Genomic DNA, 16,624 nt, shown 5'->3' with positions numbered 1-16,624 from the left:
CGTTCCGTGTGACACCTATGAGCGATTTGCCCGTGTCGCACAACAGATGGGGGCGGGTACCCACGCTAGCGATATCGGTACCGATATCGCAGTGTGTAAAGCGGCTTTAAGGCCTTGCTCCCACTAACACAAGTGCAATGTGAGGAAAAAAAGGGATTGCACTGGCACCATTGTATTCAATGAGGCAGAGCAGATCTGCAATTTTTTCTCAGCTGTATTTGTCCTGAGGAAACAATCACAGCATCCTGCGAGTGAGCTCGTAAATCGGACAAGGCTTGCCAATGCAAGTTAATGGGTGCAAGAAAAAAAAACGTGCAGCACACAGACCATATTAGTGGCATCCGTTTTTTAGGGATAAAATTGTGTAAAAGACTGTAAATGAACAATAGCTGCGGAGAAAAAAAAACGGATTGCATACGGATGCTCAATCTGAGATTCAATGTCTTGTGACTAGTGATGAGCGAGCACTACCATGCTCGGCTGTCGTAACAACCAGGTTGGAGGCTCAGAAAGGCTCGACTTGTGTATTGATATAATAGAAGTCAATGGGGGACTCGAGCATTTTTCTGGAAGATCTTCTGGAAAAATCCTCGAGTTCCCAATTGACTTCTATTATAGTTGGTACACGAATCCAGCCCATCCAAGCCTCCGAGCATGGTAGTGCTCGCTTATCACTATGTGTGACCAAACTCGCAGTGTACTTGTAGCCTAAGGGCGGCTTTGCACATTACGACATCGCAGGTGCGATGTCGGTGGGGTCAAATTGAAAGTGACGCACATCCGGCATCGCATGCGACATCGTACTGTGTAAAGCCTAGATGATACGATTAACGAGCTCAAAATCGTCGTAATCGTATCATCGGTGCAGTGTCGGCGTAATCCATAATTACGCTGACCCGACGGTCCGATGTTGTTCCTCGTTCCTGCGGCAGCACACATCGCTGTGTGTGAAGTCGCAGGAGCGAGGAACATCTCCTACCGGCGTCACTGCGGCTTCCGTACGATATGCGGAAGGAAGGAGGTGGGCAGGATGTTTACGTCCTGCTCATCTCCGCCCCTCCGCCGCTATTGGCTGCCTGCCGTGTGACGTCGCTATGACGCCACACGACCCGCCCCCTTAGGAAGGAGGCGGGTCGCCGGCCAGAGCGACGGTCGCAGGGCAGGTGAGTGCATGTGAAGCTGGCGTAGCGATAATTTTCGCTACGCCAGCTATCACACGATATCGTACCCGCGACGGGGGCGGGGACTATCGCGTGCGACATCGCAGCATCGGCTTGCGATGTCGCAACGTGCAAAGCCCGCCTAAGTCATATTGTATGTGATTTGTGTGCCACACTCCCTCTTTGCCAAGCCCTTCGCAAGCATCAATAGTTAAGGGCTTACATACGGCAAAAGTTGCTCAGCTCAATGATTGGCTGCAGCGGTGATGCAGGATGTAGTTGTGACAACATTGCTGCAGCCAGTAGACAATCACACGAGCAGTGTCAAAGAGGCAGTGCTGATTGTGGGAAGGGTGACTAACAGCTTTTTTTTTAAAAAAAATAAAAAGGAGGTGAAAAACACTATTCCTGAAAAAGAGACTGACTTAAAGGGAACCAATCACCAGGATTTTCATATATAAGCTACAGCCAGTGCTATACTGGAACGATCAGGCTGATTCTCTGCATACCTTTAGTGGGCAGCTCGGATGTTTAGGCTTTGAAATGCCAGAAAGTGAAGTTTTTAAATTTAGCAGCTACTTGAGTGGCATGAGCAACGGAGCAGATAATCTCTGGGTGGGTATTCATCTGGATTCCCGTCCTCCTGCCGCTTGTTCCTCCCTCTCTCTGTTCTCTATGCTAATTTTACTATTCACTAAGGTGGAGTTGTAGCTGGCGCCTGCGCATAGCGCTTATCTCCAGCGCCATCTTTGTAATGATCGTGTTACTCCCTGTTATTCTAGTCTTGAAGCTGAGAGGGCCACGCATGTGCCCTCGCTTCTTGTGCTCTCGTTGTGACCGCGGGAGCACGCGTGGTCACAACAGAAGTGGAGAACAGCTGATCGGAGGACAAAGTGCCAGCGCCAGGACACCGTGCAAGCACAGCAGCCTGCCAGGACAGAAGTTGAGACCGCCCCCTGGATCAGATGATGGAAAGATGCGACAGACCAGAGGAAGAAGCCTACAGCAGCGTGCCGGCGACATCAGTGCCGTATCGCATGGCCCGGGGTCAGGTGAGGACTATGTAGTGAATTATAATACATGGAGAACTATGGGAAATGCATTATAATACATGGAGGACTATGGGAAATGCATTATAATACATTGAGGACTATGGGGGTGCATTCTAATATATGAAGGGTTATGTGGGACCCTTTATACTATACTGAAGGCTATGTGGGGGCCATTATAGTATTTGGAGAACTATATACGAGGGGGGACAAACATACAAGCATCGGATGGGAATGTTTTGTGCTGAGGGAAAAAGGCTCTCTCTAAGCACCCAGCTTTCCCATGCTCTGATATGGGAAAGCTGGGTGCTGAGGGAATGATGTATAGCAGAGCATGGGGAAGCTGGGTGTTGAGGACAAGATGGATATCAGAAAATAGGAAAGCTGGGTGCGGATAGAGGGATTTCAGATCATGGGAAACCTGGGTGCTGATGGAAAGATGTGTAGCACATGGGGAAGCTGGGTGCCGAGGACAAGATGGATATCAGAACATGGGAAAGCTGGGTGCGGATAGAGGGATTTCAGATCATGGGAAACCTGGGTGCTGATGAAAAGATGTGTAGCAGAGCATGGGGAAGCTGGGTGCCGTGGACAAGATGGATATCAGAACATAGGAAAGCTGGGTGCTGATAGAGGGATTTCAGATCATGGGAAACCTGGGTGCTGAGGGTAAGAGCCAAGTGTCAGCGTCATTATCCTGTACCCCGAGTGTCAGTGTCATTATCCCATAGCCCAAGTGTCAGCATCATTATCCCATAGCCCAAGTGTCAGTATCATTATCCCGTACCTTAAGTGTTGGTGTATGTGGAGGGGGGGCCCCGGTCCAAACTTTGCACCGGGGCCCATCAAACTCTTGTTAAGCCACTGCTTCTACATATTGGGATAGGATCTTGGAGATGGGAATAACCCTTTTATTTCTTGGGCCAAAGTGAGGTCACATTACTAAAAACAAAAAGGAGTCCATACCCTTTGGTTCTGTCCCCTGTGACGCCAGCGCCGCCGGTGGTCTCTGCCGGGACTGCTTATGACATTCTGTTCTTCAGTCACATGACTGCTGAATAGTGATTGGCTGCAGCGGTCAGGTGACTGGTGAAGCTTTCAATGTCTATGAGATATCGCCTAAATATAATTGGTCGCAGTGATGTGACGGTTACTGAACTTTTTCAATGTGAAACCAATGACAGACCCTTTCCTTGGTTAAGGTGCGAGTTTCCTAAAAACTGAGGCACTCCTCCAGAGTTTCCCAGGGCCCTTCCACAATATGGCCATGTAGTGTATAAAGACACAAGCACTGAGATGATCCAGCATAGCAGGAAAAGCCAGCTCAAATATCCAGCAGGACCCCTGCGCTCCCCCTGCCTCACTGCGCCCCCTGCTATCCCCCTTCCCGCTCTCAGCCAATCGCAAAGCTCATCTCATCCATGCAAATAGCAGCACAATGGAGCAAAGCAATAACCGCACCGCAACCAGCCTTGAAACGACCACCACTTGTTTGACAAGTGAACCTCCAATCATTAGTGAGCTTTCCGCCTGCCTGCCAGGAAGGTAACCAATGAGCGTGCAGAGGAGGCGTTCCCCGACCAGGTTAGGGTGTCCTTGCAGGGTGTCTTGTGCTAAACTTCACCAAATAATAGCTGTTTGTATTTTGGCTGCAGCAGTGGCCATTTTAGGTAAGTTCTCCTCTTAACTTTTTAATTTGCAGCATCTTTGCTAGTTTCTATGCCGCCGTGGGTGTGTGGCGGCCATCCACCCCCTTCCTGGGCATCTCTTATGAATGAAACTGTGATTTTTCCGTACTGTTCCCTTGCTTTTTGTGTGTGCTTCAGCGAGGAGGAGGGGGTGTCTGTAAACGTGTCCACCTCGGGAGTGCGGGTATATAGCAGGCATCTAGCGCTCGCTTTTAACCCCTCCTCCGTCTCTCTTCCTTTAGGTCCCTCGCAGGTTCTTGTATTTTGGGTTTTTAACGTCCCCCCCCCATTCTGCCCCTGTGGTTCTGCCCACTGCACAAAGCGTGTGCTGTGGGCAGTACCAAGTGGGGGAGGAGTGGGGAAACTGGAAGCAATAGGGGTATGGAAATGCTGTCCTGTGCATTGGTATCAAGGCCACACATCCATCCTTAGTGAGGGCCTGTGACAATGCTCACCCGTGAGAGTGGGCACTGCAGATGGCGGACTGCTGGCATGTGTGTGGGCACCTGGCAGGCCTACAGTCCTGGCCTCACCTGCGTCCCTCGTGTGACGTGACCGCTGCATTCTGCACTTCCTGCTGAGCAGACCCCGATTATGGCCTCCTCCTGGGGCAGGTCTGCTGCTGGGAGATAAGCTTCCAGGTGTGCAGTGCTGACCATTTGTGAGGGGCCTGTGCACATTGTGCGGTTTTACACTGCTGCTGTGAGATAAGCTGCCAGGTATGCAGTGCTCACCATATCTGAGGGGCCTGTGGACACTGTGCGGTTTTACTGTGCTGCTGTGAGATAAGCTGCTAGGTGTGCAGTGCTCACCATATGAGGGGCCTGTGCACACTATGCGGTTTTACTGTGCTGCTGTGAGATAAGCTGCCAGGTGTGCAGTGCTGACTATTTATGAGGGGCCTGTGCACACTATGCGGTTTTACACTGCTGCTGGGAGATAAGCTGCCAGGTGTGCAGTGCTGACCATTTGTGAGGGGCCTGTGCACACTGTGCGGTTTTACTGTGCTGCTGTGAGATAAGCTGCCAGGTGTGCAGTGCTCACCATATCTGAGGGGCCTGTGCACACTGTGCGGTTTTACACTGCTGCTGGGAGATAAGCTGCCAGGTGTGCAGTGCTCACCATATCTGAGGGGCCTGTGCACACTGTGCAGTTTTACACTGCTGCTGGGAGATAAGCTGGCAGGTGTGCAGTGCTCACCATATCTGAGGGGCCTGTGCACACTGTGCGGTTTTACTGTGCTGCTGTGAGATAAGCTGCCAGGTGTGCAGTGCTCACCATATCTGAGGGGCCTGTGCACACTGTGCGGTTTTACTGTGCTGCTGTGAGATAAGCTGGCAGGTATGCAGTGCTCACCATATCTGAGGGGCCTGTGCACAGTGCACACTGTGCGGTTTTACACTGCTGCTGGGAGATAAGCTGCCAGGTGTGCAGTGCTCACCATATCTGAGGGGCCTGTGCACACTGTGCGGTTTTACACTGCTGCTGGGAGATAAGCTGCCAGGTGTGCAGTGCTGACCATATCTGAGGGGCCTGTGCACACTGTGCGGTTTTACACTGCTGCTGTGAGATAAGCTGCCAGGTGTGCAGTGCTCACCATATCTGAGGGGCCTGTGCACACTGTGCGGTTTTACACTGCTGCTGGGAGATAAGCTGCCAGGTGTGCAGTGCTCACCATATCTGAGGGGCCTGTGCACACTGTGCAGTTTTACACTGCTGCTGGGAGATAAGCTGGCAGGTGTGCAGTGCTCACCATATCTGAGGGGCCTGTGCACACTGTGCGGTTTTACTGTGCTGCTGTGAGATAAGCTGCCAGGTGTGCAGTGCTCACCATATCTGAGGGGCCTGTGCACACTGTGCGGTTTTACTGTGCTGCTGTGAGATAAGCTGGCAGGTGTGCAGTGCTCACCATATCTGAGGGGCCTGTGCACAGTGCACACTGTGCGGTTTTACACTGCTGCTGGGAGATAAGCTGCCAGGTGTGCAGTGCTCACCATATCTGAGGGGCCTGTGCACACTGTGCGGTTTTACACTGCTGCTGGGAGATAAGCTGCCAGGTGTGCAGTGCTGACCATATCTGAGGGGCCTGTGCACACTGTGCGGTTTTACACTGCTGCTGTGAGATAAGCTGCCAGGTGTGCAGTGCTCACCATATCTGAGGGGCCTGTGTACACTGTGCGGTTTTACACTGCTGCTGGGAGATAAGCTGCCAGGTGTGCAGTGCTTACCATATCTGAGGGGCCTGTGCACACTGTGCGGTTTTACACTGCTGCTGGGAGATAAGCTGCCAGGTGTGCAGTGCTTACCATATCTGAGGGGCCTGTGCACACTGTGCGGTTTTACACTGCTGCTGTGAGATAAGCTGCCAGGTGTGCAGTGCTCACCATATCTGAGGGGCCTGTGTACACTGTGCGGTTTTACACTGCTGCTGGGAGATAAGCTGCCAGGTGTGCAGTGCTTACCATATCTGAGGGGCCTGTGCACACTGTGCGGTTTTACACTGCTGCTGGGAGATAAGCTGCCAGGTGTGCAGTGCTTACCATATCTGAGGGGCCTGTGCACACTGTGCGGTTTTACACTGCTGCTGGGAGATAAGCTGCCAGGTGTGCAGTGCTTACCATATCTGAGGGGCCTGTGCACACTGTGCGGTTTTACACTGCTGCTGGGAGATAAGCTGCCAGGTGTGCAGTGCTTACCATATCTGAGGGGCCTGTGCACACTGTGCGGTTTTACACTGCTGCTGTGAGATAAGCTGCCAGGTGTGCAGTGCTGACCATATCTGAGGAGCCTGTGCACACTGTGCAGTTTTACACTGCTGCTGTGAGATAAGCTGCCAGGTGTGCAGTGCTGACCATATCTGAGGAGCCTGTGCACACTGTGCGGTTTTACACTGCTGCTGTGAGATAAGCTGCCAGGTGTGCAGTGCTGACCATATCTGAGGGGCCTGTGCACACTGTGCAGTTTTACACTGCTGCTGGGAGATAAGCTGCCAGGTGTGCAGTGCTGACCATATCTGAGGGGCCTGTGCACACTGTGCGGTTTTACACTGCTGCTGTTTAGCATCCTATAGGGTTATGTAGATTCTCTGCTTGTTGACATCAATATGGGGGAGAAGAAATATGGAAGTGAGGGTTATCAGCCCCCTGTGTGCTTGGCCACCTGGTAGTTGTACTAGGAATGGGTTTACAGCCGGGCAGCCACAAATAAAGAACATGACCCCATGAACGCCAGATGCTGGCGCAGTGCCCTCCACATCACCCAGGCCCGGTAGTGTCCCGTTCATGGCCCGCCATCTTCAGATGTAGGGTGACCTTATGGCCTTACAGCAATGGCTGACTGCTTGTGGTTTTCACCCTGCGGTTCCCGAGTTGTGGCCACTATATAAAAGGCCCGGTCGTAGTAATTCACAAATATGTATGTAGTTACTTGTGGCTTGGGAATATAGGCTGGCAGTCCAGATCCGGCCATTGCAGTCTGTGTATGGACAGGTATATTCGGCCTTCTGAACCCATGAGTTCTGTATTTCTCACGATGGCGCTCGTACCCTTATAGTCTGCGTCTCTTCACATGGCCCGCTTTATTTTGTGGACTGAGCGGTGCCATCGTAGTCTGGTCTTCGTGTTTGTTTGATTGGAGGTTGTTAAATACCCTTATCATTCACAAGAAAAAAGTGATGGTAAAAACTGACCAAACAGTGCAGAGAATCCCTCCTATTTTTTTTTTTTTTTACGTGTGAAAAAACCCTCTGTCTGAATGAGGCCTTATGCTCTGGGTAATGTATCTGAACCTGTGGCCTTGTTCCCACAGTTCTCAGGAGTGATCCCTTTATGCCATCCAGCGATACATGTAAAGGCCTGACAATCTGAAGTTACAGACTCTTCTCAGCTCCTAGGTTTGAATTATTTATCTACTCCATGCCTATAGCGCCTCCATATTCCATAGCGCTGTACATCTACATACTCTTCTCCTAGGTTTAAATTATTTATCTACTTCATGCCTATAGCGCCTCCATATTCCATAGCGCTGTACATCTACATACTCTTCTCCTAGGTTTAAATTATTTATCTACTTCATGCCTATAGCGCCTCCATGTTCCATAGCGCTGTACATCTACATACTCTTCTCCTAGGTTTAAATTATTTATCTACTTCATGCCTATAGCGCCTCCATATTCCATAGCGCTGTACATCTACATACTCTTCTCCTAGGTTTAAATTATTTATCTACTTCATGCCTATAGCGCCTCCATATTCCATAGCGCTGTACATCTACATACTCTTCTCCTAGGTTTGAATTATTTATCTACTCCATGCCTATAGCGCCTCCGTGTTACATAGCGCTGTACATCTACATACTCTTCTCCTAGGTTTAAATTATTTATCTACTTCATGCCTATAGCGCCTCCATGTTCCATAGCGCTGTACATCTACATACTCTTCTCTTAGGTTTGAATTATTTATCTACTTCATGCCTATAGCGCCTCCATATTCCATAGCGCTGTACATCTACATACTCTTCTCCTAGGTTTGAATTATTTATCTACTTCATGCCTATAGCGCCTCCATATACCATAGCGCAGTACACAGATTGTCAGTCACATGGGTCGTCCCTCATAATCTCGGTTCCATACTAGCTGACCTGTATACTTATAGAGCGTGTGAACCTCACACAGACCCAATGGGGAGGTTTCCTTGTCCGGATTCAAAACCCTGAGATAGAAATAAGTTTCCCGCTTTATGAGGGTTCGCTTTTAAATTGGGGGAGGTACAATTCAGTTTTGGGTAAGAGTGAGCCCTGCACTGCTTGATACTGTGCGTGGTCAGGCCGTGTTATATTCTGAATTGCTATGGGTATGTGTATCTTCACAACCTTGCACTGCTCGTGCGTTATTATGCCTGTACCTTTAACGCCACGCTTGATTACTAGATGAGTATGCCCATATAACTAGCAACGTTTTTCTGTCATGTGTTAAAAATGTAATAAAATCTGTGAAATGGCAACTTGTGCCCTCAGCTATAACTGTGCACTGAGAGGTTGTCACTTCCCATCCCCCACATCTGACATGCCAGTCTTTGATTCCTAGCACGGGCAGAACGCCTTTACTGACATTTTCCCTTCTTCTTCGATGGGTACCACTAATGGAGCTTGATATTGAGGGTGCTGTCTATGTTCTCAAATCAAAAAAATCAAATCTTTATTTTTATATAGCGCTAACATATTCCGCAGCGCTTTACATACATCAGGAACACTGGGGGCTCACAGTCTAGAGTCCCTATCTGTATGTCTTTGGAGTGCGGGAGGAAACCCACGCAAACTCGGGGAGAACATACAAACTCCTAGCAGATGGTGTCCTTGGTAGGATTTGAACCCAGGACCCCAGCGCTGCAAGACTGCAGTGCTAACCACTGAGCCACCGTGCCGCCTATTCTCCATACAGATTTGAAATGTCGGACGTTTGGATTTAGCAAAATTGTGGACAGTTTTTTTTTTTTTTTGTGGCCAACTTTACATTGTACAGCAACTACATAGATATGGTTTTTCAGGATTCTACATTAGCATTATTTGCTTTCAGAGCTGCCTGTAACCATGAAACCCGTCTGTATCATGTGATGACTATGAAGCAGCAGGTCTGTCCACAGTCGTACACGGTGGTTTTCCGATCTCAGGTGTTAGTGGCATTTCCACAGGATTGGTGTGATTTATTAATGGGGTTCAATGATTCCAGCCCCTGTAGTGTACAGTCGTGGTTAAAAGCCATGACACAAATGTTACTTTACTACAAAGTTTGTTTCTTCACTCTTTTTAGATCTTTTAGTGGATGTTTCTATGGTTACTGCAGTACAATTTATAAAGATTTCATGAGTTTTCAAACTTTTCTTGATAAATCAAGTCTTATTTTTCAAGACTCCTGCAGTTCACTGCGACATGCTGGATGTCCACTTCTGGGCCAAATCCTGACTGACAACCCATTCTTGTCTAACCATCACTTACAGTATCACAATTTCTGTGTTTTTGTTTATCCTCCTGCTTTTTGAGGATTGACCACAGGTTCTCAATGGGATGGAGATCTGGGGAGTTTCTGGCAATGGACCTTCACCGAGTCACTTAGCACTTTTGCCTTGTGACACAGTCTCCATCATGCTGCATTGTTCATCACTAAATTACTCAGGGGTCAATGAGAGAAGTTGTCATTTTGAAGCAGTTTTGGATGAAAACAAATTAAGTGCTCCATAGTACAACTGTATAAGGTAGGAAAAGAAGATAGGGGATAGTTTCTGATTAGTGTTGAGCGAGTAGTTGACTATTTGTACTTGCTATGCTGTTAGCGAGTACTGTCCACTACTCGCATATTCGTTAGGAGCGCAATGTAAGTCAATGGGAAATACTCGCTACGTAGCCAGTAACCCGAAAGCCGTACTATTTGCTACTCGCACGAAAAGTATGGCTTTTGGGTTACTCACTACTTAGTATTTCCCATTGACTTACATTGCGCCCGCTACTCGTAGCAGACAGTACAGAGAGTACGAATACCGTATTTTTCCAAAACTAGGACACTGTCTTATACTTTTTTTTTGCCCCCCAAAAAAGTGCTAGGGCTTATTTTTGGAATAGGTCTTATTCTTGGAAAAACACAGTTGGGGGTAAGTTTACCCCCCCCCCATTCCTTCCCAAAAGACTCATACTTACCAGACCCCAGACGTCTCTGTGGCTCCCAGGTCCTCCTGTGATCTCCGGCGGGTCCTCTCAGCAGCTATACTGCACGCTGTCCTCGCCTGCTTCTGGCCAACACTCATATATCAGATCGCGCGCACACACACTCATACACACACAATCACCGATGAGAACGCACACACACACACACACACTAGTCATTCACCACATCCGGCAGTATAGAATGCCTCTGGCTGCAGGGAAAGATGAGAGGAAGTTACACATTGTAGATCCTGTAAGCATTCCATCTGCAGCCGCAGGTCCTTGCGTTCCACCACACTGCGTATCAGGATACTCCTTGCCAGAAGAAATCGGTATTACTGGATGTGGTGAGTGTGTGTGCGATCTGATGTGTGATTGTGTGTGAGAGCTGATGTGTGCGATACACTGCCAGTCCTCCCACTTGGCGTCTGGTGAGTATGATAGTGTCTTCTCTCTTCTTTTTTTTCTTTTGGGGGTGTCTGCTTTCTTTAATGAAGTGTCCTGCAGTATCATTAACTTTATCTGCATGGACACTTCATTATTGAACCGCGACTAAGGCATATTGTCAAGGTAGGGCTTATATTTAACACTAGAACTACTGAGGTAGTCATTTTGACTACTTTGCACCATGTATTTCTATATAGGTGTCGCGAGTCCAGTAGTTCTAGTGTTAAACCTTGCTCCGAAAACGCTGAAAATCCCTGCTAGGGCTTATTTTTGGGGGAGGTCTTATTTTTGGAAAAACAAGGTAGTTAGCTACTCGCTCAACACTATTTCTGATCTCTGGAGGTTGTGGAAATGGACAGGCACAAGACTGAACAATGTGTGTATTCCCAGCCACAGGGCTGCAACTCCACCTGCTAAATCAGACTGTCTAATTACTGGGTCAGAAGTTGTGGGAAATTTATGTTTTTACCTTAAGGGTTAAGGGTATGTTCGCACGTTGTGTATTTCCATGAGTTTACGCAGCGCTTTGCACTTCAGCGTAAACGCATGCGTTCTGCATCCCCAGCATAGTCTATGTAAATTGTGCAAATTCCATGCGCACGTTGTGTTTTAGAGCGCAGCGATTTGGATGCTGAAATTTGTGGCCAAATCGCTGCGTTTAAAAAAGCAAATGTCACTTCTTTCATGCACTTTGGATGCTGCTCCCGCTTTGTTTATGGGAGAGAAAGTATCCAGAACGGATGAATTCTGCATCAATTCGGCAGTCGCAATACATCCATGTCGGCTGCGTTTTGAAACGCACATGCGCTGCCAAATCGCTTCAGAATTTTCAGCATGACAATATGCAATGTGCGCACATAGCCTTAATATGTATTAATTCATGGAAGTGTTCTTATGCAAAATTGTGAGTGAGCCCACTCCCTTGGATGAAAAGCCCCCTTACATAAATGAACTCAGGGCCCTATACTATTGGCATTACACAGGACTCGCTTTTTATTCTGGACAATCATTCTTCCAGATGTCACACAGTCTGAAGGAGGCAACATGAGAGAAAATAACTTTACCCGAGTCCTCTGCAGAACAATTCTTTTATTTCCGGAAGACTGTCAGTCTGTCCTTGATGGTTTTCTTGGAGAGAGAAGTGGCTTCTTTGCTGTAATTTGTGACACCAAGCCAGGGTCCAAAAGCCTTCACCTCACTTTGTGTGCAGATGCACTGACATCTGTACCTGCTGCCATTCCTTAGCAAACTCTGCACTGGTGTTGACCCAATATAGTTGTAAATCCTCTTTAAGGCCCCCTTCACACGTGCGTGTAAATCACGTACGTGTTATGCGTACCGTATTTAATGTCCGTTTTCTGGCTCCGTGTGTGATGCGTGTGTCATCCGTATGTCCGTATGAGATGTGCGTGTGTCCGTTTTTGTAGTCCGTAGGTAATCAGTATGCCATCCGTTTTGCTAGTACGTGTAGCTGGAAAAAGTCATGTAATGAATGGGATAATATGTTGCTGGTGTGTTCAATTCACTCACCCTCACTGTGTCCTGCAAGATAAATGCGATTTCCTAGGGACCTTTTCTAATCACATGCACCTGTTCCAAAATTATACAATCATTGCCATATTTGCAAAAAAACGGACACGGACCATACGGAGATGCATCCGTGTCACGTACGTGTGCTCACGGACCCATTGAGTTTAATGGGTGCGTGTTCCGTGAGAAAAACAGACATGCTTCCGTGTTTAACGCACAAACGTATCACGCACACGGACACACGCTCCGTATGGAAAAACGAAAGTGTAACGCAGTAAATTAATATTGGAGTACATGTGCCCGTGTCTCCTGTACGTGCAGTAATGGACCTAACACGTACCGGAGGCACGTGCATGTGAAGGGGGCCTAAGAGACTGTCCTGATACTTGCTGGATTTTCTTGGGCACCCTGAACAATTTTTTTTTCCGCAATTGAACTTCTCTTTGAAGTTATTGATTAGCCAAAAATTTGATTTAGAGACCGTTTTATAAGCAGCAATGTCCTGGCCTGTAAAGCCCTTATGATGCAAAGCAAAGATGACTTTACTTATTTTTTTGTACTTAACCATGATTAATAGAAGAAGACAATGATTTCATATGCCAACCCCTTTTTAAAGGAACCAGTCTGTTTTTTATAATTCAATCAGCATGACCGAGTGATTTAAGCCGCCTTGTCCTCATTAACACTTTCGCCAGGGCTAAAGAGCAGATGTAGGGCAGTAATTTTGTGGCAGGGCTGAAATTCTGAAAGGCTGGAAATGGGGCTTTTGTGATGTAAGATAATTTTCATGACAAGGAATGAGTGCAACTATTTGCAATTCATCTGATCACTCTTCATAACAAACTGCCACTATAAAAACTGAAGCCGCAAACTTTGAGAATACTAAATTTGTGTCTGTCTGAAAACTGTATATAGAGTTCAGTTGAATGAAGAATATGTGCAATCACAATCTCCTTTCCATTACACTTTATGGAGAATATGTCAGCAGGTGACCCTACCAAGGATTTATAGCTAAACAAACCTTCCACCTTTAAGGGAACCTATCAAGAGGAGTTACTCTTTAGTATATTACCACTTTATCAGTCTCCTAATAATATTTGTAATGATGTCTATTACAACTAACTGGTATGTGTAAAGAGCCTGGCGCCATCACTCATCCCTGCAGTTTTGATTTACAAACCAGTGTGTACAAGGAGGAGAAGCCATCCCTCAACTGGCACATTCATGACGGGATTAAACCTTTTTACACATAAAGTAATGGTTGTAATAAAGACAGCAATACAAATGTAATTAGAGGGAATTTGTCAGTAGGATCTACCCACCTAAGCTGTTTATATGGGCATGCAGGTCATAGAAAGCTGAATAAAATGATACCTTGATGTCTGCTATTCGATGTCTTATTTCAGAGAAATCAACGTTTTTCTTAATATGTAAAGGAGCTGTTAAAGTCTATGGGCCAATCACAGATCTCCCTGAGAACCTGCCCCCAAAGCTTTTTGTAAATAAAAGGTGTTCTCAGTGAGACATGTCATTACTGACAGTCTGCTCTACATGTCTCACACTGGTAACTCCTGATTTCATTTAATATCTTAACAACCTATGACGTATATTTATGTCATGGGTCGTGTCCCTTGCTTTGATGCGGGCTCGCATTCTGAGCCCATATCTTTCCCTGCACATGTTGGCTGATCTGATCAGAGATCCGCCTGTGGCTGTTAAGGTACTGTCACACATAACGAGATCACTAGCGAGATCGCAGCTGAGTCACGATTTCCGTGGTGCAGTAGCGATCCCGTTAGCGATCTTGTTATGTGTGACACCTACCAGCGATCAGGCCCCTGCTGTGAGATCTCTAGTCGTTGCCGAATGGTCCAGGCCATTTTCTTCAAAGGCAATGTCCTGGGCAGGACACATCGCTGTGTTTGACAATGTGTGACAAAGTCCCAGTGACTGCTGAGATCGTTATACAGGTCGCAACTACGACCTGTATTGTTCCTGCATTGTTGGTAAGGTCTAACTGTGTGACATCTCACCTGCGACCTCCCAGCGAGGGAGGTCGCTTGATTTGCTGAAATATCTGTAAGCAAAGTTCAAGAAATGCACTGCACCTTTGATTGACGTGTGCATGGCTCTATGGCTTGCTCCCTTATTTTTATTGAAATATTGTGCCGTGCCACCATTGCTGCTGTTGGCGGTGCGTGCACATTGCCACAGTAATGATGTCTTCATGAAAATGGCGTCTGAGCCCACGTATGCGCATTCCGCTATCTGCATTGCTATTTTATTGAAGACACTGCGAAGAACACTGAGCACATAATACAATCTGCGCACGTGTCGATGCCGCTCAGTTTTCTCCACAGTGTCTTCAATAAAATGTGGCTGGAGTTCGCGATATGCACATTTTGACTCCGGCGCCATTTTAATGAAGACATCATCACTGTAGCAATGCGCACGTGCCGTCAACAGCAGCAGTGGTGGCACAGCGCAAAATTTAAATAAAAAAAAAAGGGGACATGCCATAGAGGACGCAGGAGGAGGAATTTACAGCGAGGCCCGACCCACAAAGGCCTGACCCCGATCCACTCGTCAGTCAAAGGTGCAGTGCATTTATGGAACTTTGATTACAGATATTTCCGCTATCAAGCATCCGATCTTTAAACAAAACGTATGCCTGGATTCAGCGTCTTAAGGCCGCTTTACACACAACGACATTGCTAACGAGATGTCGTTCCTTTCCCAAATATCGTTGCTGCTTTTGGACGCAGGTTGTTTGTCGTTCCTGAGGCAGCACACATCGCTACGTGTGACACCCCGGTAATGACGAACAACAGCGTACCTGCGTCCTCCGGCAACGAGGTGGGCGTGACTTTCATTCGGCTGCTCTCCGCCCCTCCGCTTCTATTGGTGGCCCGCTGTGTGACGTCACTGTGATGCCGCACGAACCTCCCCCTTAGAGTTTGTTCGCCGCCCACAGCGACGTTGTTAGGAAGGTAAGTTTGTGTGACACGTACTAGCAACATTGTGCACCACGGGCAGCGATTTGCCCGTGACGCACGCATGATGGTGGCGGGTGCGATTGCTAACGATGGCGCAGAGTGTAAAGCGGCCTTTAGTGCCAGTTTAGCACTGCCTTTACTTTATATAGCAAAATCCTGATGGGTTACCTTTAACATTGCTGGTGAGGAGCATGCCATTCCCCGCTCCCATCGGCGGCCCCATGACGTGACCGCTGCTTTCCAATGGAATGTCATGACAGTTGGGGGTCAGCTGATGACTCGTCTGTCATGACAAACTTCCTCTAAAACCTGTTTGCAAGCCGACATTTATAGGAGGATTTCAGCTGTACCAAGAGCTGATACACTGCTCTATATAGCACAAGCGATCTGATGATCGCAGCTTCAAGTCTCCTAAGGGAACTAGTAAATGGAATAAAAAGTGAGAAAAAAAAGTTTTTAAATATATGAAAAAGATAAAAAAGAAACACAAGTTAAAATCACCCCCCTATTGAAAATAAAACAATTAAAAAAAGACACATTTGGTATTGCTGCTTTCAGAAATGTCTGATCTATCAACATATAAAAAAATTAATCTGATCAGTAAACAGTGCAATGAAAAAAAATAATTAAATTGCCTCAATTAAGTTTTTTGTCCACCACAACATTGCAGTAAGGTGCCATGTTGTTTTTTTCATTCTTCCAAGAGCCATCGCTCTTTTATCTTTCTGTCGACAAAGCCGTATCGGGGCAATTTTTTTTAATTATTTATTTATATTTGCTGATTGGATGCAAATCGATTTCCACTTTCCAGTCCCCTGCTCCTCTCATGATTGGCTGGTCTGGTGTGGTGTCACATATGGGTCATGCCACAACGATGATGTCAGGTCAGGCTGGATAACTAACAGAAGAGCAGTGGATGAGGGTAGTGAAGATACGGCATTCCCGGCCCCATGCCTTTGTCAGGGCCAATAAAATGGGTCTGCCAAACAAATTTGCATCAGCTTTAAAATTATACCATTCACTATTATTTTTTTCATATAACCTACTGAGAAATGGGAAAA

At 47.2% G+C, this 16,624-nt stretch overlaps 1 protein-coding gene across 3 annotated transcripts in view; it reads left to right on the top strand.

The window, feature by feature from the left end:
• The first annotated feature begins 3,785 nt into the window (after positions 1 to 3,785).
• Positions 3,786 to 16,624, top strand: part of CHD6 (chromodomain helicase DNA binding protein 6) — a 338,823-nt gene continuing 325,984 nt past the window's right edge. For all 3 annotated transcript variants that reach the window (XM_075349913.1, XM_075349914.1, XM_075349912.1), the window contains exon 1: positions 3,786 to 3,879. The gene's annotated coding sequence lies outside the window, so the exon portion shown is untranslated. The remainder of the gene's footprint in view (positions 3,880 to 16,624) is intronic.

This window comes from Anomaloglossus baeobatrachus, chromosome 5 (assembly GCF_048569485.1).
Source record: "Anomaloglossus baeobatrachus isolate aAnoBae1 chromosome 5, aAnoBae1.hap1, whole genome shotgun sequence".
Classification (NCBI taxonomy): Eukaryota; Metazoa; Chordata; class Amphibia; order Anura; family Aromobatidae; genus Anomaloglossus; species Anomaloglossus baeobatrachus.
This window is presented reverse-complemented; position numbering and strand designations above follow the sequence as displayed.